The sequence below is a fragment of the Mirounga angustirostris genome, unplaced genomic scaffold, assembly GCF_029215605.1.
Source record: "Mirounga angustirostris isolate CCGP_5_RB_7025 unplaced genomic scaffold, mMirAng1.0.hap1 SCAF_12, whole genome shotgun sequence".
In the NCBI taxonomy this organism is placed as follows: domain Eukaryota; kingdom Metazoa; phylum Chordata; class Mammalia; order Carnivora; family Phocidae; genus Mirounga; species Mirounga angustirostris.
Window position 1 is genome coordinate 13,936,860 of NW_026991720.1, and position 24,241 is coordinate 13,961,100.

The 24,241-nt window shown below is 48.4% G+C and overlaps 2 long non-coding RNA genes across 3 annotated transcripts; one reads left to right on the plus strand and one right to left on the minus strand.

Annotated features, from left to right (window-relative positions):
* Nucleotides 1–7,545: 7,545 nt before the first annotated feature.
* On the plus strand, nt 7,546–19,698 carry LOC135362051 (uncharacterized). Its single transcript, XR_010406342.1, has 3 exons — nt 7,546–7,649; nt 15,855–16,369; nt 16,916–19,698. It is a non-coding gene; the product is annotated as an uncharacterized LOC135362051 (long non-coding RNA).
* On the minus strand, nt 13,348–16,106 carry LOC123835247 (uncharacterized). 2 transcript variants are annotated; one of them, XR_008505224.2, is made up of 4 exons: nt 15,966–16,106; nt 14,264–15,472; nt 13,759–14,111; nt 13,348–13,567 (listed from the first exon to the last, which is right to left on the minus strand). It is a non-coding gene; the product is annotated as an uncharacterized LOC123835247 (long non-coding RNA). The 2 variants fall into 2 exon arrangements; XR_008505223.2 differs by having other exon boundaries at nt 13,759–15,472.
* Nucleotides 19,699–24,241: the final 4,543 nt, after the last annotated feature.

A 24,241-nucleotide genomic window follows, 5' to 3' on the forward strand; every position in this document is an offset into this window, starting at 1 on the left:
CAACCTACCACACAGAACTGTTTCAGTTGCAAATTACAGAAAACTCCATCTAAGTAGCTTAAACAAGTAAAAATGATTATTTTTTTCAAAATTATTATTATTGTTTTAAAAGATTTTATTTATTTGAGAGAGAGACAGAGATAGCGAGAGAGAGAGAGCACAGGCGGGGAGGAGAGGGAGAAGCAGGCTCCCCTCTGAGCAGGGAGCCTGACGTGGGGCCTGATTCCAGGACCCTGGGATCACGACCTGAGCCGAAGGCAGATGCTTAACTGTCTGAGCCACCCAGGTGCCCCTAAAAATGATTATTGGGAGGATTAACAGAAAAGTCTAGGAGTATGTGGAACTTCAAGAATGGCTTGACCAAGGAGCTCAGTGTCTCTCGTTCAGATCTGTCTTTTATATGTTGGTCTCATTCTTAGGTTTCCATCTTGTGGCTTCCGGCAACTCTAGTCTCATATCGTCCTTATTGGTAGCAACCCTAGTAAAAAGTATCTAGTATCTCTGCCTGAATACTGTCAGCAAACATTTCATGGATATTTTTGGTTTTGAAGGTTTCATGCCCATCTTTAAACCAATCACTGTGGCCAGGCCTGAGTCTATACCTCAGGTCTAGAGCCAGGGGCAGATTCAGTCCTACTGGAAAGCACACAGAGGACGAGGGAGGGGTTTTCCCCAGAGTGAACTTGGGGTACTGTTTCCAGAGGCGTGAGGAGGTTCGAGGTAGTAAAAAGTGTAGCCGTCCACTAGAATGTTTATGGTCTTCCTCCAACATCAAAGAGTTCCTGAGAGGCAACTCTGGTCTTCACATCTGTATTCCTGAGCCCTGGATAGCAGCAAACACTCAAATAAGTATTTGCTGAGTTGTTTTGCATTTTTTTTGTTTGTTTTGAATTTTTAACATAATTTAGTTTCTGAGGGCTTATCCACTATAAATCTGAGACTCAGTTCCTGAACCAGCGTGACTCCACTCCATTGAGATACTGCTCTTTGTAAAACCCTATCTGGGTATACCAGTTGGTCACCTGTTGTGAAATTATTCTTAAAAACTTCCATGAAGGGGCGCCTGGGTGGCTCAGTCATTAAGCGGCTGCCTTCGGCTCAAGTCATGATCCCAGGGTCTTGGGATTGAGCCCTGCATCAGGCTCCCTGCTCAGCCGGGGAGCTTGCTTCTCCCTCTCCCACTCCCCCTGCTTGTGTTCCCTCTCTCGCTGTGTCTCTCTCTGTCAAATAAATAAATAAAATCTTAAAAAAAAAAAAAAAAAAAAAAAACTTCCATGAAAGGGAACTGGAAAAAAAAAAGCTCATGTTTGGGTCAACGTGGCAGCAAAGAAACACACGTAGTAGGCGAAACGAAGGAACAAAGAAACACATCTCCATCTCACCCCTTTGTCCCAATACACACACACAAATCTCAATGTCTGCAGGGGAGGAGTATTGTTACCCTCACATACCCTAGAGCCCTGGTGGAGAAAACAAGATTCTGAGTGTAGGCATATGTCATCTAGTGGTTTAGGCTTGACGTGTTGTACCTTAAACACCCTCCGAGGGGCCTGGTCTCCCAAGCACCAAAAGAGCCAGTGCCCAGAGGCTGAAGTCAGACAGCCCTTTAGTAGATGGAGCTGGACTCTGGAACCACACCGTGGAGTTTAATTTGCTGACCTAGATGTAGTTTGCAGCCCACAAAACCTCATACCACAGCAAAGCTTTCTTGTGCTGAGACAGCTGGCTGGGCGTGATGTTGCAATGACTCAGTTCTTAGCAAAGGGTCTGAAGAAATTAGGGGCAGAGCTAGAGCCCTAAGACCACAGCCCCAAGAGACCTTCCTGTTTATTCCAGGGCAAGAAAAGGGGAACCTTCTGTTTGTGGGCACTGGTGTTTCATCAAAAGGGACGAGGCTGGGGCTTTGGGTTTGAGCTGTGTATACACATGATGGTCAGACAATTATACTTAGGCTGATCATTCAGACTTAGCCACACAGACCCACGCATTTTTGGAAAGTGGTCTTCAAACTATGTGAATCAAGTCCTATTTCTCCTTGACTTCCATTTTGAAATTGGGACTCCGTTTACACGAGGAAGCTTATTTCAATAAAATTAGAGTTGAAAACTTTGGGTTCTGAGGACTTCCCATTAAACATAGCAGATTGAACATGTGCATAAGCCTCAGCCTCCTCCCCAAACCCCACTAAACTGTGAGTAAAGAGAGTTAAAAAAAAAAAAAAAAAAGCATATACCTGTAAGAGAGATAAGAGCAGAGAGGGGAAGGAAAAAAATCCTAGCTGAAGCCTATTGATGCTCAAGAGAAATAAACTTACTTTGGCTGTATCTCCTACTGTGAAGTATGCATCTAATAATAAATTGTTACACATTGTTACATTGGCCAGTGTTCACTGAAATACTCACCATGTTTGTACTGAGTGTGTGTGCATGTTGATACAATTTTATATAAATTTATACTCTGAAAAGAATACATCTTAGAGTATGTTGGTAGAAAGAAGGGGCAGGGGATTTAAATACATCCATGTGCGTTCATATTTTTAGTATTTATGATATTTATAGTATCTAATATTATAAATATAAAAATAGTGTTTAGTGTTTATGGTAGTTAGTATTTATATTTCCTAAAATATATTTAGTGTTTTAGTGTTTTAGTGTTTATATATATTTATAATATATTTAGTATTTCATATTAGTAGTGTTTTTAATAGAATAGTGTAGTATAGTATTAACATTTATGGTATTTTTTAACCCTACTGTTGCGTTAGGATCACCTTCAAATGCTTATTAAAAATGGGAATTCTTGGGGTGGCTCAGTAGGTTAAGCATCCAATTCTTGACTTCAGTTTAGGTTATGATCTCAGGGTCCTGGGATCGAGCCCCAAGTTGGGTTCCATGTTCAATAGGGAGTCTGCTTAAGAGTCTCTCTCTCCCTCTCCTTCTGCCCCTTCTCTCTCTCTCGCCCTCTCTAAAAAAAAAATAATAATAATAAGAGGGAATGCTTGTTAAAAATACATATTCCTGGGCTCTGCCCCAGATATATGAAACAATAGGGTTGTGGACGGCAGAATTGTCAGCAATCTGTTTTTCTTCCAACTTTTTATTTTAAAAATTTTCAAACATATAGAAAAGTTGAAAGAATACAATGCTCACCCTTATATCTTCCACCCAGATTTCACAATGATCACATTCACTACATTAATTATTTTTCCTTTCTCTCTCTTTCTCTAGCAATAATTTTTTTTTTCCTGAAAGAGCTGAAAGTAAATTTCAGACATGCTGACATTTCAGCCTTGTTGTGGGTTGAATTATGTTCCCCCAAAAGACAGGCTCAAGTCCTAAACCCTGGTGCCAGTGAAGGTGACCTATTTATAAGTAGGTGTAATCAAGTTAAGATGAGAGCGTCCTGGAGTAGGATGGGCCCCTCCAAAGCTGGTGTCCTTATAAAGAGAAGAGATTTAAAGTCACAGAGAGACACAGAGAAGAGGACATGTGACTGTGGAGGCAGAGATAGGGGTTAATGCTGTCCTAAGCCAAGAAACAGCTAGGATTGCCAGCAACCGCCAAAAGCTGGAAGAAGCAAGGTCGGGTCTTCCCCAAGAACCTTCAGACAAAGCACAGCCCTGCCATTATCACTATACAAAAACTAACAATTTTATAATTTTGTAATATCCAGTCCATAATCAAAAGGATCCAATTGTCTTCCAAAGATCTTTTGTAGATTTTCTTTTCCTTTTTTTTTTTGGCCAGAATCCAATCATGGTATCTTTCTTATATTCATTTGATTGTTATGTCCTTTTAACTTCTTTTATTCTAAAGTAATGTCATTTAAAAAAAAATGACATTAACTTTTTGAAGTGTTAAGGAAAAAATTATTCTCAAACGATGGGAAAGACTTTATTCAAGATTATTGTAACAAGGGAGGGAGATCAGGCTCAACTCTGAAACAAGGACAGGTGGGGATTTCTAGTCAATGGGCAGGACGAGGGGGTCAGTGGATGGGCAAGTACCAAGGGCAGATGTCATGGGGATAAGTAAAAGCTTAGAGCTTAGACATCAAAGCTGGGGGATGAGGACCTTGATCAGAAGTCAAGGGGGACCAGATGTCCACGGTGGGGGATGATTTAGCAAGATTCTTTGCTAAGACTGGCTGGGCAGGCCCAGGACAGAGTGGGGACCAAGGTCAAGGCCTAATCAAAAGATGTTCAGAGGAGCTGGACAAAAGTTTGGCTGAGGAGAGAGACTTTGTCACAGTGAAACACACGTGAGGTGATATATTCTTGATTCCTCCTGGTATAACTTAACTTGTTCTCGTGTGTCCATCTTTCCTGTACACTGGAATATAGTCATGAGGCTTGGTTAGATTCATGTTAGTTACGTTGGCAGGAATAATTCACAGGTGACATTGTGTTTTTCACATTCTGTTACATCAGAAGGCACATAATTGTTGCACCATTGGTGATGCTCAGTTTGATTGCTCAGTTAAGATGGTGACCCCCAGATCTCCCTATTGTGAAGGGAAATTTTCCCCCTTGGGAACACATAAGTCATCTGAGGCGATGTGAACATCTTTTATCCAGTGGCTCCGTTGATAATCTTTGTGTAAATCACTTATTTTATTGGGGGCTGCAAAATAGTGATTTCCGATTCTATTATTCCTTCCATTTTTATTAGCTCTTTCCCTTCCTTTCCCTCTTGTATGGAGTATCACTATGGACACATGGATTTTGTTTTATTCGTTGTGTTACCAATTGTAGTCATTATTCATCCTGATGCTCAAACTGTCCCAAATTTGGCCAGTAAGAATCCCTTCTGTATCTCTTATGTTTTTGAACACTTCCTAGTCTTTTGGCACAATCTGATGCCCCAGTTTCACTTTCTCGGCCCCAGACAGAGAATCAGATATTTCTCCAAGGGACAGAAAACATTGTCATCCTTCTCGATTACCCTGAAGTAAGGTGTCGTTTCCTTACCCGTTTAAAATAAGCTTCGCAGTAGCTAATGGTTCTTAGGTGCTGTGTGCCCAGCCTCAAGGGTTTTCCGTGCCTCGCCTCATTTAATCCATGGGCCAATTCTTTATGGTAAATACTTTTACTTATCCCCATTTTACAGATGAGCAAACTGGGGTGTGGAGAAGTAAACTGCACAGGGCCACTCAGCGAACAAGTAGGGGAGTTACAATTGGAACTTAGATCATTCTGACCCCAAAATCAAGCTTGGAACCAACATACCATATTGCCAATTTTGCTACCGAAACCAAAACCAAAACAAAACCCTACTTAAAAAGAACGGAACTTCATGATATCTACAATTAAAAACAAAAACAAAAACCATGCTTGAAGATGACAGTCATGAGGCAAAATTTAAAGAAGGAAATCCTGGAGAAATCTGGTACCTTTCTCATGTATTCTAAATTGCCAGTAATCACAGTTTAGGATAATCCAGGTCAGGCCTGGAATGTGATGAGAAAGCTTTCTTATAACTCCACAAGAAGCCTTATCATGGAATGAAATGGAGCAGGGACTTTGGACCAAGTTAGTGTTAAAAGCCTTTCAAGCTTTTCTCACACCTACCAGCGGTTTTCTCTGCTTCTGGGGTGGTCTATTCAGAGCTTAGGCCTGCCAGGTTAATGGAATGGGCGGGGGGGGGGGGGGGGGGGGGGCGAGGGGAGGGAGGGAGGGAGAGCTGCTAGGATTATGTAATGTGTCCTGCTTCTCCTTTCCCAGGGTGCTGGGAAGCGAGAGGGGGAACTGCCTGGAGGAAGGGGCCCCTTTTTCTAAACTGCACAAAGGTGCCTTATTGGCCAGCAGGGGCCGTATCTGAGTGAAGTTCTTCCTGTACGAAACTGTTCTGGGTTCAAGGGCAAGTGACCCTCTGTTATCTCTTCATGAGAGAACACTTCCTCCTCCCCACAGGAATTTCCAGTTGTTGTTATTAGCCTAGGTGTAACCTGAAATTTAAATGTAATTACATTTCTCTTAGAGCTAAGAGCTAAAGTTGTCCCTAGCAACCTGCCAGTTTCCTGCTTTCCTTGTCAGGAGGAGAGTCTTCGGCCTTTTATTCCTCTTGCCCTTTGCCGCTCTGACCTTAGCGTCCCGTTGACCTGGGGTGGTGCTTAGTGAGGAGCCTTCACCCAGGACACCAAGTCTCCAGCCTGTCCCTGCCCCTCCCCGGCCCCGAGAGTCTTTGCGTGGGACAGCAACAGGCACCTGTGCGCTCCGGGGGTGGTGAGGGGTAACAGGGAGTGATAGGTGGGGGCCTGTTAAGATAAGGAGAAAGAATAAACAGAAGCAGATGTGCCTTCAGCCCGGGTCCCCAGCCCACTGAAAAACAAACGGATGGCAGCTGGTCTCCGGGGCCGGACCTGGCCTCCTTGGAGCCAAGAGCTGGGCTGGGCTCCTCAGTCCTCATCTCTCCACTGGACCTTGTTTTCCTCCCCTGGAGACAGGCCGGGGGCTCTTTCCCTCCACACGATACGAACCACATATATTCACATTCTATCTATTATCAATGCCAGTGACTCCTCTCCATTTTATTTTATTTTTTAATATTTATTTATTTTAGAGAGAGAGCACACATGTGTGAGCGTGGGGAGGAAGGGCAGAGGGAGAGAAAGTCTTTTTTTTTTTTTTTTAAGATTTTATTTATTTGACAGAGGGAGACACAACAAGAGAGGGAACACAGCATGGGGAGTAGGAGAGGGAGAGGGAGAAGCAGGCTTCCCGCGGAACAGGGAGCCCGACACGGGGCTCGATCCCAGGACCCTGGGATCATGACCTGAGCCGAAGGCAGACGCTTAACGACTGAGCCACCCAGGTGTCCCGACTCCTCTGCATTTTAAAAGATGTGCACAGACAGTCATTCTCCTGTGAACCACAGAGGTGGAGACTGTGCGCCCACATGTCCCCTTCTAGGCTGAGATTAAAAAGCCAGGAGGTGACTTTAATCCCCTGGAGTGATGGTCCCCTAAAGTTATGGGGTCCCCTCCATAGGATGGACCCTCTGGCTCTAAAAATCCTCTGGCTCCCTGGGCAATTTTGGACTTTCCACCCCCAATCCAGAGGGAATCAAAGCAATAGACAGTCTGGACATTAAGGGTGTGCAGGGCTAGGGCTGCAGCTGGTGGTTCTTTGGGGTGCTCCTGGAGCATATCATTCTACAGCGACGTTTCCCTTTCAAAAGGGACCTGGACTGACTTAAAATTTTTAGTTGTTTTTTTTTTTTTAAGATTTTATTTATTTATTTGACAGAGAGGGAGAGAGCACAAGCAGGGGAGTGGCAGGCAGAGGGAGAGGGAGAAGCAGGCTCCCTGCTGAGCAGGGGGAGCCGATGCAGGGCTCGATCCCAGGACCCCGGGATCATGACCTGAGCTGAAGGCAGATGCTTAATGACTGAGCCACTCAGGTGCCCCCAAATTTTTAGTTTTAAATAGTACCTAAATATGTGCAAATTTAAACCTGGGTATACACTCTGTGTGCTTGTAAGTAGTCTATAATCCTAAAATTGAAGGAGGAAGGAAGGGAGGAGCCAGGATCTCACCCACCCACTCCCAGCTTCAGGGCTGTGTGTCTCCAGGAGAGGTTTTCTCCTCCCAGACGGACCTGCCGTGACCCATTGTGGTTCTTGCTTCCGCTGGGCGATCCCCGGGCTCAGGTAACACTGCCCCCGCCCTTCTGTCTGTCCAGCCTAGGGGTGCCGGTGGCTTCCGCTGTTGCTCATCTCTGGTTTGCCTCACCCTCTCTACTTGGATTCTGGATGCTTCCATCCTGGCAAGCTTGGGGTGGGAGGCAGCATTTCATAGAGGTAGGGAGTGCAGGGGTCTTAGGCGGGATGTGCCAAAAGCCAATTCTAAGAGGGAGATTTGCATGCAGAGAGTTTATCGGGGAGCGTGCCCCCCCAGCAGCAGCTCTAAGAGTGAGGGGAGCAGGACTGGGCAGAGGGAGATGTGGACATGCAACAGTTGCAACAGAAGCTCAGACACCAGGATGGCCCTTCAGAATTGTCCCAAACTGGAGCAAGGGACTAGAGTTTTGCACCCCTCCCCCTCCCCAGCATGGCTGAGTTGGACTGGGGTTGCCCCCAGGAGGGGGCCAGTGTGGGATGGGGTGGCTGCCTTTAGGCAGGGCTGTTCCTGGGGAGGGACTGGCTGTGAGGGGTCATCAGCCCTGAAGGGGAGCCTGGGCAGGGGCCATAGCATCCGCTTCAGGTTCAAAGCCCACTTCTGCAACTTACTAGTTATGTGACCTTGACCTACTTCCTTATCCTTGAGCATGCGTTTCGGGGTCCTGACCGGTGAAAAGGGAAATTGTGAGGGCTGAATGAGACCGTGTTCCCTGTTCCGTAGGGGAGAGAAAGTCTCCGCCCCTCTCCTCTGCTGGCTTCCCTCCAGGTGGCTGCTGTAATCTGTGTGGTCAGGATCCAGGACACTGTTTCCGCCACGTTTATGAGGGGTGGGGCTCTTGTGCAATAAAGGGTCGTGTGCCCGGGTGTGGCCTTTTCTCCCACTTCCTGCTCCCAGGGGCTGGGTAGACCTTGCTCTCCTCACGGGGGTTGGGATGAGGAAGCTGAACCAGGTTCTCTTGCAGGCTGGCCTCCTTGCCCTCCCTCTTCTTCCCCCCAGGAGCACTGGCTGGTTGGGACTGTGCAGGGCACAGGGGAGTGAGGGCTCTGGATCCTGGTGTCCTGAGCTTGGTCCCGTCATTGAGCTCAGAGCCCTGTCCTGAGGTGGTGCATCAGGCTCTGTGCTGTAGAACAGTGCCCCAAATTTCTTCAGGGTCCCCACGGTACCTATGGAGACTTGATATGAATTAGAAAAGGTCCTTCCTCTGGGCAGACACAGCCTCAGGAGTGCTCAGTTAGCAAACAGAAAGTGCCTTTGTGCAAACTAGAAAAAGGCACCCAGTCTTCCCTGTGCACTCGAGCTGCAGTGCACAACCTGCCCAACCCTATGGGGCGACCTTGAATGAAGGCTCCACCTGATGCCACAGGCTCCTGGGCCTGTCTCTGCCTTGCCCATTTTCTCAGTACATGCCAGATCTAAGGTGTAACCCAGGGTTTTGCACATTCTGTGTGCTTTATGTGTGTATTAGAGACTATCAAGCTATATGCCACAGAGCCAATCTTCCCACACATCCAACCTCTCTCTCTGCGTTAGAGCCTTAGATGCTGCTTTCTGTGATGGCACTCATGGATTCACTGGGTCCTGGAACTGCCAAGGGAGCAGAGAGATTACCAGTCATTGCTTAGTGATAGGGGCACCAAGTCTGTTCCATTAGGGACAGAGCCCCAGTCACAGAAGCATCCCAGCCCCACGAGTCTGTCCTACCAGGCTCCCCTGCTCTGCTCAGAGCGCATGCCTAGTAACTTGGTTGCCCCCGGACATGGACAACAGCATCCTGTCTGTAAGACATGGAGGGCTGGTGTGGGTAGAGCCGAAGTCAGGAGCCAGATGACTTTAGGCTGGATTTAGCCCGGTTTGTTCAATCCAGAACCGAGTGCTGACTCTCAGGACTTTTCTTGAAAACACGCACATGGTCCCAATGGGCTTGCCTTCCTTCATGACAACACCCGACTGGAGCTGAGCAGTGTCTTCCTCAGCAGAACTGTAGGAGTGGCCTTAACCCCAGTTTCATGGGGAAATGATACACTCCAGAGTCAGTCAGCCTGAGTTTGAATCCTGGATCCCTTACTAGCTGTGGGACCTTGAAAAAGTTATTTCTTTGTGCCTCAGTTTTCCCATCTGTCAAATAGGATGAGGAAATAATAGTACCCATATTACAGGGTCGTTATGAGGATTCAATGAATAGGTACTTATAACAGCACACGGTACATGATATGTTAGCTGTTGTAATGACAACAGGTGAGTTTCCACTGAGTAGACATTTATGTGAAGTTTCCACAAACATCATTCCACTGTCTCAGTGACCTCCAGATTCCCAGCAATAGATTGTAGCTGGCCTACAGAAACCCAAGTTGGGAAAGTCACTCTTTTTTTTTTAAAGATTTTATTTATTTATTTGACAGAGAGAGACACAGCGAGAGAGGGAACACAAGCAGGGGGAGTGGGAGAGGGAGAAGCAGGCTTCCCGCAGAGCAGGGAGCCCAATGCGGGGCTCGATCCCAGGACCCTGGGATCATGACCTGAGCCGAAGGCAGACGCTTAACGACTGAGCCACCCAGGAGCCCTGGGAAAGTCACTCTTTGATCCGTGAGGCCCCCTACCCCTGAGCAAGGTGATCTTCCAGACTGCCCAGGCCGTGGGGTAGAGGGCAGCCTTGCCTCCTGGTCTTGTCCTGCTTAGAACTCTGTCCCTGTTGGGGAGATGAAGGGAAGCCATGTGAACAGCAAGTTACGCCCCCTGTTGGCCGCTTCTAAGAGCCCATCCTGATATCCCAAGGCATTTTCTCCTTCCTCTTGGAAGTCCTTAAAATCTGTCAACAGCTGCCTTCCACAGCCTTACTGGGCATTTTTATTTCCTGCCTGACTCCTACTTGGGGTAATGAGTTCCATGAGCTTACCACCCACCGAGTGAAGTCAGATTTTCTTCTATTCTTCCTACACGCAATTCTCTCAAGCTTTAAGTAGAGCACCCTGGTCTGGTCAGGATTTGGTGAATGAGTTCATGACCACCCTAACCATAACATTCATGATCCAACAGATGCTACTCCTTCGTAGCCTTTGTCTTCCCAGATGGAAGAACCCTCAACATATCACTCTGTGTTTTTATGGTAGCTTCCCTATGTCCTTGACAACTTTGGCTGGCCCTTTTTCCAGTTTCCCACAGTCTTTCTTGAGGTGGAGTAAGCACACAAAACAGAAATCCCTCCCCAACCACACACTGACCCTGTACCACACGCTGTTACACTTGGTTGCAGTTCCAAGTACCGAATGAGAATTTCACTTCAATACATGCAAATGGCAGTCATTTTGTGGAAAACTGGAACAAGAGGGTGTTGGGAGTTGGTGAAAGAACAGAGAATCAAAGCAGCAAGCAGAGCACACGCATAGGATTTTGCCATAGAGGTGTGGGAATAGTATCAGAAGATGAGATGTTAGAACTCTTGACTCAGAACTCCACCCCAGAGCCTCTGTACACGATCCAGTGCTCACCCCCCCACCACGGTCCTGGGGGCAGGGCTGCACCAGCCAGAGGGGTCACCTTTTCCTGGTTTGCATAAAGACATCTCATGGACCAGCAGCAGTCCTGCCCAGTAGGGGACAGGTGTGTCCTCTAGACGGGGAAGGCAGAAAAAGCCAGGCCAGAGCGAGGCACTGGGTCCTGCTACTCTGCCATAAAGGTTTGTTTTTTTTCTGCTTTGTTTTGTTTTGTTGTTGTTGTTGTTGTTTTAGAATTAGAGGGAGTTCTTTTTTTTTTTTTTTTAAAGATTTTATTTCTTTATTTGAGAGAGAGAGAGAGAGGAGCAGGAGGGAGGGGCAGAGAAAGAAGCAGATTCCCCACTAAGCAGGGAGCCCGACACGGGGCTCGATCTCAGGACCCTGGGATCATGACCCAAGCCGAAGGCAGACGCTTAACCAACTGAGCCACCCAAGCACCCCTGCCATAAAGTTTTTATCGTCATTCATCCAGTGAGTATTTATTGAGATCTCTGGGCACAGCACCATTTTAAGTGTTGAGAAGACAGTGGTGAATAAGACACACGGTTCCTGCTCTCACGGAGCTTACACTGTAGTCAGGGGAAACAAATTAATAAGGTCAATTTGGACATCCCAAGCATCACAGTGGTCTAGATCAGGGTTGGCAAACTGTGGCCCTTGGGTCAAATCTGGCCCTTGGCCTATTTTAGTAAGGCCCATGAGCTAAGAATGATTTATGTATTTTATTTTATTTTATTTTTTTAAAGATTTTATGTATTTATTTGAGAGAGAGACTGAGAGAGAGAGAGCATGAGAGGGGGGAGGGTCGGGAGGGTCAGAGGGAGAAGCAGACTCCCTGCCGAGCAGGGAGCCCGATGCGGGACTCGATCCCGGGACTCCAGGATCATGACCCAAGCCGAAGGCAGTTGCTTAACCAACTGAGTCACCCAGGCGCCCTGATTTATGTATTTTAAAGGATTATAAAACAAACAAACCCTCAGGAGGCTCACAAACACTAATTATCTACTATTTTTCTTGACAGAAAAAGTTTGCCAAGCACTGGTCTAGATAGTGACTTAAGGTGGTAGGGTGGTCTAGTGGACACATCAGCTGCCTCCCCAGCACCCATTCGAATCGCTCAAATACATGGTAGCCTTGAGATGTGGGTGGCATGGGGCTTTCATGGCCTAAGCCTAATTAGGGTCCTATGAGCAGTGACTGGTTCAGGGTTACACCAGTGAGTGTGTGGGGTTCTCCTGGGCTAAGGGATTGGTTGGGTGAAGTTCAGGACTTTCCTTTGAGTGTTGGAGGACATGACACTCTCTCCTTCTGGATGAGGTGGAATAGGGATGGGAAGCTAGGACTCGTTGAAGCCATTTTGCTAACATATAGGAGGTCAGCATGAGGATTAAGGTGACCTATTGAGGGGAGCCCCGAGAGAATCATAGTAAAAAGGATCCAGCGCCCTGACTATACCCTGGCTGGAGTCTGATTTGCTTCTGGACTTCATAGTTTCACAGCCAGTAAATTCCCTTCAATGTTTAAGCCAATTTGGGTTTCTTGTTTCTTTTGACCAGAAACATCCTAACCAATATAGATAGTCAGGGAAGAGGGAGGTATGTTTGAGCTGAGACATGAATGGGAGCAAAGAAGATCTGGAAGAAAAACCTTCCAAGCAGAGGAAAATGCAAATACCCAAGATGGGTATGGGCGAGCACATCTGAAAAGCGTCAAGGTCAATGAGCCATGGGGAGAATGGTGTCCGGTGAGGGAGAGGAGTAGGCCAGGTCTTGGGTGGCCACGGAGAGGAGCTTAGCTTTTGTTCTAAATGCAACAGGAAGCCATTGTTAGTTTGTTTTTAAAATTTTTTATTTTTTTAGATTTTATTTATTTATTTGTCAGAGAGAGAGAGAACACAAGCAGGGGGAGTGGGAGAGGGAGAAGCAGGCTCCCTGCTGAGCAGGGAGCCTGATGTGGGACTCGATCCCAGGACCCCGGGATCATGACCTGAGCCAAAGGCAGACGCTTAACAACTGAGCCACCCAGGCGTTCCTGTTTTTTAAATTTTTTAAAACTGATTTTTATTTATATACAGCAGTGCAGTACCCAAGGCTTAAGGGCACAGTTAGTTGAATTTCAGCACGTACACACATACATGTGTATCTCCATCACCCAGATCAAGAATGCATTTAGCCCCCACAGGCCATATATGCAATTTAAAGTTTTCTAGGAGCCACAGTAAAAACACGTAAAAAGAAACAGGTGAAATGAATTTTAATTATGTATTTAACTCAGGGGATCCAAAATATTCTTTTAACACATAATCAATGCTAAAGGTGTCCATTAGCTGTTACTTTTCCAAAGTCTTTGAAATCCAGTGTGCAGTTTACATGGACAGCAATTTCAGTTTGGACTGGCCCCATTTCCGTGCTCAGGATCCACACGTGGCTAGCGGTTACTAGAGGAACAGCGTGCATCTAGAGAGTAAGGAAATGAAGCAAACACAGCCCATTGATCAGAAGTCACGCAAATATAAGCCACTGACCTTATCTCTATTTAGAGTACTGACTCTTTAATTTCATTTTAGTGAAAATAAGTCCCCAACCATTCTCAGTTCCCTAGCCCTATATTCCTCTAAGGTCGTACACTCAACACAGAATTTTCCTACCGTGAGCAGTTTTAGTTCCCTTTTGGACTCTCCTATGAATGGTGTTGTCATTCTGCCCATTCGTATGCAATTCGAACATCTCAATGACAGGCTCCTCGCTTGACCAATAATCCACCAATTCAGATGAAAGTCGTTCCAAACCTGGCCGATCACCTAAATCACTTCAGGGTGTTTAAAACAAAACAAATAGGGGCGCCTGGGTGGCTCAGTGGGTTAAGAGTCTGCCTTCGGCTCAGGTCATGATCCCAGGGTCCTGGGATGGAGCCCCATATCAGTCTCCTTGCTCAGCGGGGAGCCTGCTTCTCCCTCTGCCTGCAGCTCCCCCTGCTTGTGCTCTGGCTCGCTCTCTCTCTCTAGCAAATAAATAAATAAAATAAAACAAAACAAATAGCACACATCCAGGACCTCCTGAATCCCAACCCAGAGACGTGTTCAGTGATGTGCATTTTTAAAAAGCTTGACTGTGAAGGCCATTCAGCCTTGGGGACCACTGAGGATTACCCACTTTGCTGAACACGCCAGAGTCTTCATCTGGGACTGTGGCAGAGACGCAGTGAGTGCTGAAGTGACCGTCCTCTAGGAGCAAAACTCATTTTAACAATGTTGTCATGGCCGTGGGAGGGGGGCGTGTCTTTGTTTCCTCAGGGGTGGGACCGTGGCCGTGACCGAGGTGCAGGCTTCAGACGGCCCCTTGGGTGTAGACTATTTTGTGCAGGCAGAGCCCGGGACAAGAAAATACCTCTCCAGTGGGCAACCAGTATGAGAGAAGACAGAGGGCCACAGATCTTGAGTTGACCTAATGATAGGTATGGCTAAGGAAGAAAGCCACAGTTGGTGACCCATCTTCACCCCCTTTCCCCCCCAATCTGTTCTTACCTCCAGCACTGGCTTTTCTCGCAGTGAGTCCGTCACATCTCTTCTTCACACCCAGGTGTATAATGGCAGAGCCAACCGGTGTTTCAAGGGGACAGTTTGAAAGAGCGATGACTAAGAAACAAAATTAACCTCATCCTTCTGGATTTCATTTTAATTGCTGGGTGTGCCCTGGGCACCAGAAATCATAAAGCAGGCCTGGTTTCCTTCCTGGGATGCATTTAAAGAGCCCTGGGTTTGCAGTCAGGACCCCTGAGCTCTAGTCCCACCGTTATCACTGGCAGCTGCATCTCTTTGGGTATATGGTTGAACACGCCTGAGTGTCACTTCCTCCACTGGTTACCTATGAGTACTATAGGTTAGAGTGATTACCAGCTAAATCACTCATGTGAAAGCCGTCTGGAAACTGTAAAGCACGACACAAATGCAAGGTGTTAAACTTTATCGCGGGGAAAATGACTGAGGGCATAGGACAGTGGGAGGAACCCTTCACCAGCTTCTACGATGGTCGGGTCAGCGAGCACGTTTCTTCCCGCCTGCCCTCCTCCCTTTCTTCTTCGCTCCCTCGCCCTTTATAATGGCGTTTGTATGTCTTTACAAGCAGCAGGGGCTCTGATCCTAAAGAATGAGTACTTGAACACGCTCCTGGGATTTTGGCCCTTGATACGCACCTGTCCTGGACTTCTGGAAAGGCAACCCCCAAGGGAAGCCTCTTGGCCAGGTGTCCATAAATGTTTCCAGTGGCAAGTCCTCCGCAGGCCGGGAGGTTTCCATTGGCTCGGGGGTCCCCTGCGTCTATCTTTCATTGGCTGGCTGCAGCTGGGACGAGGAGCGACAGGCCCTGTGCGGGTCACAGCCGAGAATCACTGAGGGCTGCGGGCGCCTTTGCTGCCTCCTGTCCCCAAGTAGCCCGTGGGAGCTCCCTCCTCCTTCTCCTCCCCCTCCCCCAGTCCATCCCAGGCTGCTCTTCCAGTCCTGCCCAGTCCTGGGCCGGGCACCTACAACCTCCGCTCAAATCGCCTCCTTTGGGGAACCTTCGGGGGCTAAGCCCAGCCGTCACCAGTCCCTTAACGGACACATTTCTGGTTCCCTGAACAGAGGGGGGGAATCAGTCCCCGAGCCACGGACAGGAGCAGTGCCTTTGTCACTCTCTCAAGCCCCGCCAGCTGCGGTAAAATGCTCAGGCTCCTTCTTAACTGTCCCCCCCCCCCCGAAATTCACAGGTCGGAGGATGCAGTAAACCTCCTGGCTCCTTCCCGAAGAACGCTGGGACTTAACTGCGCTGCGCCCCAGCCGAACAACCGCATAAAGCGGAAAATTTTTTCATCACTTACAGAAACTATTTCCACCCGTTTGAAACAGCATCTGCAGCTCCTCGGAGCAAGCTCGTCTTAGCACCGCCGAGCGAGGGAACACGGGTGCAGTCGGGGCGCTTCCTGGAGGCCGCGCCCCCCCCTTCCCGTCGGGCGGTCATTGTTCCCGCGCCGCTGGGGCCGGCGGACCCCGCAGCCCCCGCCCTCCGGACCAGCCGCAGGCGCGGCGGCGCGGGGCGTCCCTGGGCGAGGCGGGCCCGGGAGCTCGGCGGGCGCGCGGGGGCGCGGGCGGGGCCGGCGCTGCCAATCCCCGCGCGGCGCACGTGCGGCACGTCCCCGCATCCGGGCCCCCGCCCCGAGCCGGCTCGGCTGGGGGGGGTGGGGGGGGTCCGGAGCGAACCGGGGGTGCGCCCGCCGAGGGGGAGGTTAGAGATGGGACCGCGGGGGGGGGGGTCGGGAATGTGCTCGGGGGTCTGGGAGGGGCGCGTGGGCCGGGGGTGAGTAGGGTGTTGAGAGGCTGTGAACGCGCGGGGGGGGGGGCAAGGGGGATGCTTGAGGTCTTGTGGGGGCGCGGGCGCGCGGTGGGGAGGAGGAGTCCGAGCGGGCCAAGGCGGTACCCCGGGGCCCACGAGAGGGTCAGCCGACGCTTGGCCATGTCCCCAACCGATTGGGGAGCGCCACGAAATTCCCCAAGCCGTCTCAACCTGTCTCTGTTCCTCTCTGTCACTGAAAAGTGGGCCACCCACGGGTTGGGGCCGGTCTGTCCGCCGCCAGCTTAGCCGAGGGCCCACGGCAGGAGGGCGGGGGGCCGGGGAGGGGGATTTCACATGCTGGGCCCAGAGCACCCGTGCAGGAGAAAGCAGATCATTTTAGGCACCTTCTTCACACCCCCTTCCTCCCCCCCGCCCCCCATCCCTGCCATCTCCGCCCCCAAATAGTGCTTTATTTCTGGTTGTGATTTTGAAACCTAGCCATGCCATGCGTCAGGCACCCGGTGGAAGCACAGGCATCAGAGCTGTCCGAGTGGACTTGACGGTGCGCAGAAGGCAAGAGAGGGGCCACCGCCCGCAGGGGCCGAGACTTCGCGGACGGTCCACTCTGAGTCGGAGCCTGCTGGCCGCGCGTTAATGTCCTGCTGCGGGAGGAAGGCATCGGGCCAACATTCTCTATACAGGGCGGCCCCTTGGTTCCCCGCCGTGCTGTTTGGACCCCGGGCGGGAAGTGCCAAGTCCCAGCGTGGAAGCCGGGGGGATGTCTTGGAGGTCGCTGTACCTCGCGGGGAGTCCCCGGAGCGGAGCTCTTGTTTACCCTGCCTGGGAGGCCCTCGCAACTTCCGGAAGAGGACTGCCTTTGAAGTGTGGGCAGCACTTCGGTTTCTCCCACTACTCCTTGTCTCCTTTGATGTGGAATGACGCTAGCAGAGACTGGCTCCCGGGACCAAGAGATCAAACACCACTCCCAAGTTCACCTCCAGCAGGACGGACATCTTGAAGGGCAGACTGAAATACTCTAGAATCTTAAATTTTCCCATTTCCTGCTGTGTTTTAAAAAATTAATATAGTGCCTATTTTTCAAATATGTCATTCAAATCTCAATGCCTCTGAAATGACAGTGGAAAACCTTGGGCTCACCTGCTCTATCTACATGATTTCATCTAATCCTCACAACCACTGTCCCTGGCTGGTATTATCCCCCACTTTATAGATGGGGAATTGAAGGCCTGGGGTCATTACAGCTGTCCCACTGAGAGCCTTCCTTCCTTCCTTTTTTTTTAAAAGATTTTATTTATTTGAGAGAGCGCGAGAGAGTGAGCAGGGAAAAGAGCAGAGGGAGAGGGACAAGCAGACTGCACTGAGCATGGAGCCCGACATGGGGCTCGATCCCCTGACCCATGAGTTCACGACCTGAGCCAAAACCAAGAGTCAGTCGCTCAACCAACTGAGCCACCCAGGTGACCCGAGAGCCCTTCTTCTTGAGCACCTCCTCCGCTAAAAGTTAATTGCGTGAGTAAAATGAATCAAATCCCACGAAGCACAACAGTGCGGGGCACCCAGTAACCGCACAGTGAAAAGTTACTGATTTTTTTGGATCGCTGTTATCATTACAAATAATAAGCATAAAAGTTCTGTCTATCATGATAGCAAGTTCGGCAGTGATTGTAGGCAGTAGACCTTGATGCATTCTTTCAGAAATGTTCAGGTTTTGTTTTTCCTTGGTTAGAGCTATCTCTAAATGGTACTGGGATTTCGACTCTGGAGCAAGTTGCTCCAAGACAAACTGTACTGTGGTTTTCCCACAGAGATTTGCTCCCAGACCTGATCTGTCCTTCCTTCCCAACTGGAGACCGTTAGCAAAAACATGCTGTTCAGACCTCAGCTGGGTGCTTTGATGCCTATGAGTTTAGAATGGAATGGAATGTGTGTGTTTGTGTGTATTTTAATGACATGGATAAGGTAACTTGGCTTTGTCCTAAAATTTCACAAAGCAAATCAACATTATTCACCAAATTGTTTACTTTTTTAAAGTGTTTGTTTTTTGTTTTTTGTTTTTTTTTTTTTTACAAAAAAGTATTTTAAAAATGCTTTGGAAGTGGAGAGATCCTCCTGAAGGCCCCTCTAAGTTGAGAGAATGGCTAGGAATCATCTGAGTGAGGCGGTGCGATGGATGCTGACCTGGGGACGGATGTGCCCTGGGAGACCTGGGAGGACAGGCGAGCTGCCCTGTTGCTTGGCTTTTTGAAGGACAGGACGGGGAGGAGGCAGGAGCCACAGAAACACTGATAACCGAGGCACCGGGAAGCCCCGATGAGGCCTCTCCTTAATCAGAGGCTGGTGGGAGGCGGAGCCTAGCCAGGCTTTTGCTTTTAACACGAAAAGATGGAGGAAGGTATAAAAGAGTAACACATGGTTAAATAATAACAAATGGTATTTCTTGAATACCTATCATGCTGCAGGCACTGTTCTGGGGGCTTCACCTGCTTCTCATCATTTCGCCCTACGAGGTAGGTTACATGCTGTTATTCCCAGTTTCCAGCCAAGGAAGCAGCCAAAGGAAGGTTAAGTGGCCCAGCGTCACCCAGTTGCTAAGTGGCCCAGCCAGGGCTCGTGCTCATGGCCGTGTCACTCAGACACGTGGGGATGGAAGTGTTTTGCTCTTTTTTGCTGAGATTCAGTTTACAAGTTCTTATCCTGGGGGATGTTCGGGACTTCCCGGTCTGAATCCATCTGAGGAGAAACCTTTGAAAAGTAGTTGGCTGAATCAAAGGGAAGGGGCAATGGCTCAGGGTCGACTGGGCAAGCAGGGATCGGTGAGAGGAATCAGGACAGATGACACGGTGGGACAATGCCGTGACTGGATCGCTGTTGGGGGAACAAGAGTGCCGTTTCGTGGTGTGTGTTCGGAGAAGGACAAAGAGAGATGGGCCCTTGCTGAGTCGGATGGGAACAGAGGAAGGCAAGCATGGGAATCGAGGTATCATAGGAAGGTGCCCATGGTAAGAGGTGGGACCTGCAGGGTGGCCACTTTGTTTCAACATATCACAGTAACACGTCACAACTGACTTCCAAGCAGCAGGAGAGAGGAAAGAGAGAAGGGCCTATACCTTCTTTTAAAGAGACTTTCCTGGAAGAACCATACTATACTTTTTGCTTGCAATTCACTGGCTAGAACTTAATGGCTGGATCCAGCTGAAGGGAGGTGGGAAAATTAGTCCATCAACAGGGTGTAATGCTACTCTGAATAAACTTGGGGTTCTGTTACCAAGGGGGAGAAACAGCGTTGCTGTTGGGTTGGGCGGGCATCTAGCAGTCTCTATCAGAGAAAGCTGGATTTCACAGCTGTGAAATAAACAGGTTATTGGGATTTGTAATGCACTTAACTCTCTGGTGACCGGCCCTAGGCAGATCACTTCTTTGGGCTTCAGTGTCTTCACTAAAAAAGGAAAAAAGCTAGACTTTCTGACCAAAAGCCGTGGCTGTTAAACGGTGTTCCACGACGTCCTGGGGTTTCTTGGAGGTGCCTCAGAGATGAACAGGAGCACCTAGAACTGTGACCTCTTGGCTAGTCTCCCGCTCTGTTGCTGGAGCCCCTGGAGGCCCACGCCAAGACCTGCTCTTCTTTTATCCACTTTCTCAGCAGTTCTTTTTTTTTTTTAAGATTTTATTTATTTATTTGAAAGAGACACAGCGAGAGAGGGAATACAAGCAGGGAGAGTGGGAGAGGGAGAAGCAGGCTTCCTGCGGAGCAGGGAGCCCGATGCGGGGCTCGATCCCAGGACCCTGAGATCATGACCTGAGCCGAAGGCAGATGCTTAACGACTGAGCCACCCAGGCATCCCGCTTTCTCAGCAGTTCTAAAGCTCCATGGCCTGGGGGAGAAATTTCAGGAGCAATGGTGAAAAGTTTCTGGGTTTTGAGAGAAGCAACTCGAACAGGTTATGTGGGCTCAGGTTTCTGTGGTTCTAGAGATAGAAGCACCCATTTCTGTAATTCGGAAAACCCAGGGAGGTGTCAGCTAAAAAGCTTGGTAATAACTATCGATTTTGTAGGTAATCGGACATAATTTTCTTAACTCGGGGGCATTAGAATATATTTCCCAAGGGCTGGAGTGAGGAAACAATGAACTTTGGGATAAGGTCCAGGCTTGTGTTCCTCCTCTGCTATTTGCTGCTTGTTCTTCAATCTCTCTGAGCCTCAACGTGCTCATCTATAAAATGGGGGGTAATGCCTACTTGGGGGCTGCTGTGAGAATTAAATGTAACCAAGTATATGAAGGTTGGCCATGAGGAAGCCTTAGTCTAGTGTCACCTGTTGAGCAGAGGGTCCCACACCACCAAACAGAAAAGGTAGAGGAGAATGGCTTGGTCTTAGTGACTCAGCCAGTTGGTTCCCAAGGCTCAAGATAAAAATGATGATGCTGAACTCTGGAGCATCACCCGGATGGTTTTTGGACTGAGCCCCTATCCTGTAGGGGTTTGACATTCTTTCCAATGAGCAATGCCCTAGAACCAACCAAATCTCACTGCTGTTGTTTAGTTTCTCCCCTAAATCTTCAGTCTTTCCCTCCTTACTGGCTTTCCCCCTCACTCGAAGTCTTTCTCATCTTGAGACAAAATTCTGTTTCTAGGCAGACGACTCTCGCTAGCAATGTCCTCCTCCTTTTCACAGCCATAAACCTTGAATGAGTTGTACATAGGCTGCCTTTCCTTTCTCCCCACCTGTGCTCTGCTGGCTCTCTGGAGGGGGTTTTTGCCAAAGCTCTGTGCTGAATCTGCTCTTGCCAAGGTCATGGACATCCCCAATAACCGGTTTCAGTTCTGTGGCCTGAATGTCCCTAGTTCCTTTGACTGCCCGAGGTCACTCTTTAATTAACAAAGGAAGATTCAGCATGTGGGTGTAACATGTATAAGTGGGGCATGATCCCCAATATTCCTGAAGGCATATGGTTTGCATATGTTTTTAAACTCTTGCAGTTTTCTCTCTGAAGTATTCCCGTCCTGTTCCTGTGGCTGTCTCAAGCCTCACTCTCTGATTCGAGTCATTCCCAGATATGAACACAGCCCTTGTCTTCATGTCCAAGGACACCACTCGGCCAGCAGCACTGGGTGGAAGAGGCTATTATTAAATCCTGGGAATGATGGCATGGAGAGCGTGGAGAACACCAGGTGTGAACCCACGTTCCTGATGTCTGCTGGCCAGTGGCCCAGGGGAACCTCTTTCCAGCAGCCTCTCTTCTTGGCCGGTCTCCTGCTCTGTTGCTGGAGCCTTCTTGCTCCCTACAGAGAATTTCCTCCCACATTCATTGTTTCCCATAATGCCAAGGTCCATCCCAAGGTCGCACCTCTGGGGTCACCGGGGCACCGGGAGCCCATGAAATAACACTTACCCAGCTCTACACAGGGTAACTTCAGTTCCCTTTGGATTCAGCTCTCCTTCTCAGGTGAGGGTGGTGAGAGGGGTTACCGGGGGGTGAGCCGTGGGCCCATGAGACACCTTCCAAACCAAAATGCAGGCTACCCCTTGGTCTCCACCTTCAGCCACAGGGAACACCGGCAGAAACTCTGCAGCCATCTTCTCTTTCATGGAGTCAGTGGTGTCAAAGAATATTCTAGGCTTCCCTCCCTACCAGTAGCACCCGTGGATGGAGAATGGAGAGTTTTCTAGAGCAAAACTTGCAGGGTTTGTTTGCCTTGTCTCCCCCTTACATTTATGTGGCCTTTCCGCAGCATTGACCCCTCGGACCACAAACATCCCCTTGACACTCTCCTCCCTGGGCTGTTAGCACCTCATGGTCCACTGTTTCTCCTTTGCATCCATCCGTACCTTCTTTCTGTCTCCTCCTTGGGCGCCGTTTCTGCCTTCTTTTCTTAACTTTTCTTTTAAAATAATTTCAGACTGGGGAGCCTGTCTGGCTCAGTCAGTAGAGTATGTGACTCTTGATCTCAAGGTTGTGAGTTCGAGCCCCTGCATTGGGTGTAGAGATTACTTACAAATAAAATCTTTAAAAAAATATAATTTCAGACTTACAGAGATCTGTTGCACAACAGTGTAAATATGCTTAACGCTACTGAACTGTACCCTTAAAAATGGTTAAAATGGCAATTTTTATGTTATATACATGAGAAGCACAATTTTTTAAAAAAAAGATTTTATTTATTTGGCAGAGAGATAGAGAGCACAAGTAGGCAGAGAGGCAGGCAGAGGGAGAGAGAGAAGCAGGCTTCCTGCTGAGCAGGGAGCCTGATGCGGGGCTCGATTCCAGGACCCTGAGATCATAACCTGAGCTGAAGGCAGACGTTTAACGACTGAGCCACCCAGGCGCCCCTAGAAGCACAACTTATAAAAGAATGCTGGGATGAGCTCCAAAAGAATGAAGGGATAGTTACATTGCAAAGGGGAGGAAGGGGTGGAGATGGAAGTTGAAGTTCTTAGAGAAACGACAAGTCAGTTTTCAACTCCGTTTAAAAAGTATTTAGCACTTGGGGCGCCTGGGTGGCTCAGTCGTTAGGCATCTGCCTTCGGCTCAGGTCATGATTCCAGGGTCCTGGGATCGAGTCCCGCATCGGGCTCCCTGCTCCGCGGGAGGCCTGCTTCTCCCTCTCCCACTCCCCCTGCTTGTGTTCCTGCTCTCGCTATCTCTGTCAAATAAATAAAATCTTTTTTAAAAAAAGTATTTAGCACTTAATACAACCTCAAATTAGTTTCAGATTTACAGAAAAGTTGAAAAGAATGCCACAATGAATTCCAGTCCACTTGTATGCAGCTTCCGCAAAGGTTAACATTTTATCACATTTGCTTTATCATTATCCATCTATCCATCTGTATTACCTTTTTTCCTGAACCATAGAGAGTGAATTGCTGACATGATTCTCCTTTACCCCTAGATACTTCTATTGGTTTTTCTTTAAAAGGGCATTTTCTCACACCATAACAATGGTTAGACTCAGGAAAACACTGACACAGTGCTATTGTCTAATTTGTGAACTTTATGTCAAATGTTGCTAATTGTCCCAAAGTAACATTAGTAGTAAATTTTTTAAAAGACTTTTTTCTTCTGGTCTGGGATTTAATCCAGGATTATACATTGAATTCTTTAGTTTTTGTTCGTTCCTTAGTATCCTTTAATCCAGAACAGTTTCTCAAGCTTTCTTTCTTTTCTTTAAGAAAAAATTTTTTAAGTAATCTCTGCACCCAACGTGGGGCTTGAACACTCACGACCCCAAGATCAAGAGTCACACGCTCTTCCAACTAAGTCAGCCAGGTGCCCCTCTTTCTTTGTCTTTCATAATCTTGGCGTCTTTGAAGAGTACGGGGTAGTTATTTTGTAGAATGTCCTTCAGTAAGGGTTTGTCTGATGTTCCCAGATGATTAGACTCAGATTCTGCACTTGGGGCAGGAATATTACAGAAGTGATGTTGTGTCCTTCTCCATGCATCATATTCGGAGGCATGTGATGGCTATTTGTCCCATTCCTGGCAATGGTAATGTTGATCATTTGGTTAAAGTGGTGTCTGCCAGGTTTCTCTGTTGTAAAGTTACTTTTTTTCCATCACAATTGCTAAGTATCCCGTATGGGAGATACTTTGGACTATATGGATTTCTGTCTGTCTCTAAATGCTGATCTTTCCTCGGCTCCATCATCAGTCTCTGCTCTTCCCATTCAGCCGTGCTCCTGGCTTCTGTTCCTCCTCTCTTGCTGCTATGTCGTAGACATCCGTCTCTGGCCAAGACAGCTCCTGAAGACACAGCTCCCTCACAGGATGTGCCTCAGCTCTGCTCTTCCTGCTGCCCGTTCCCCTG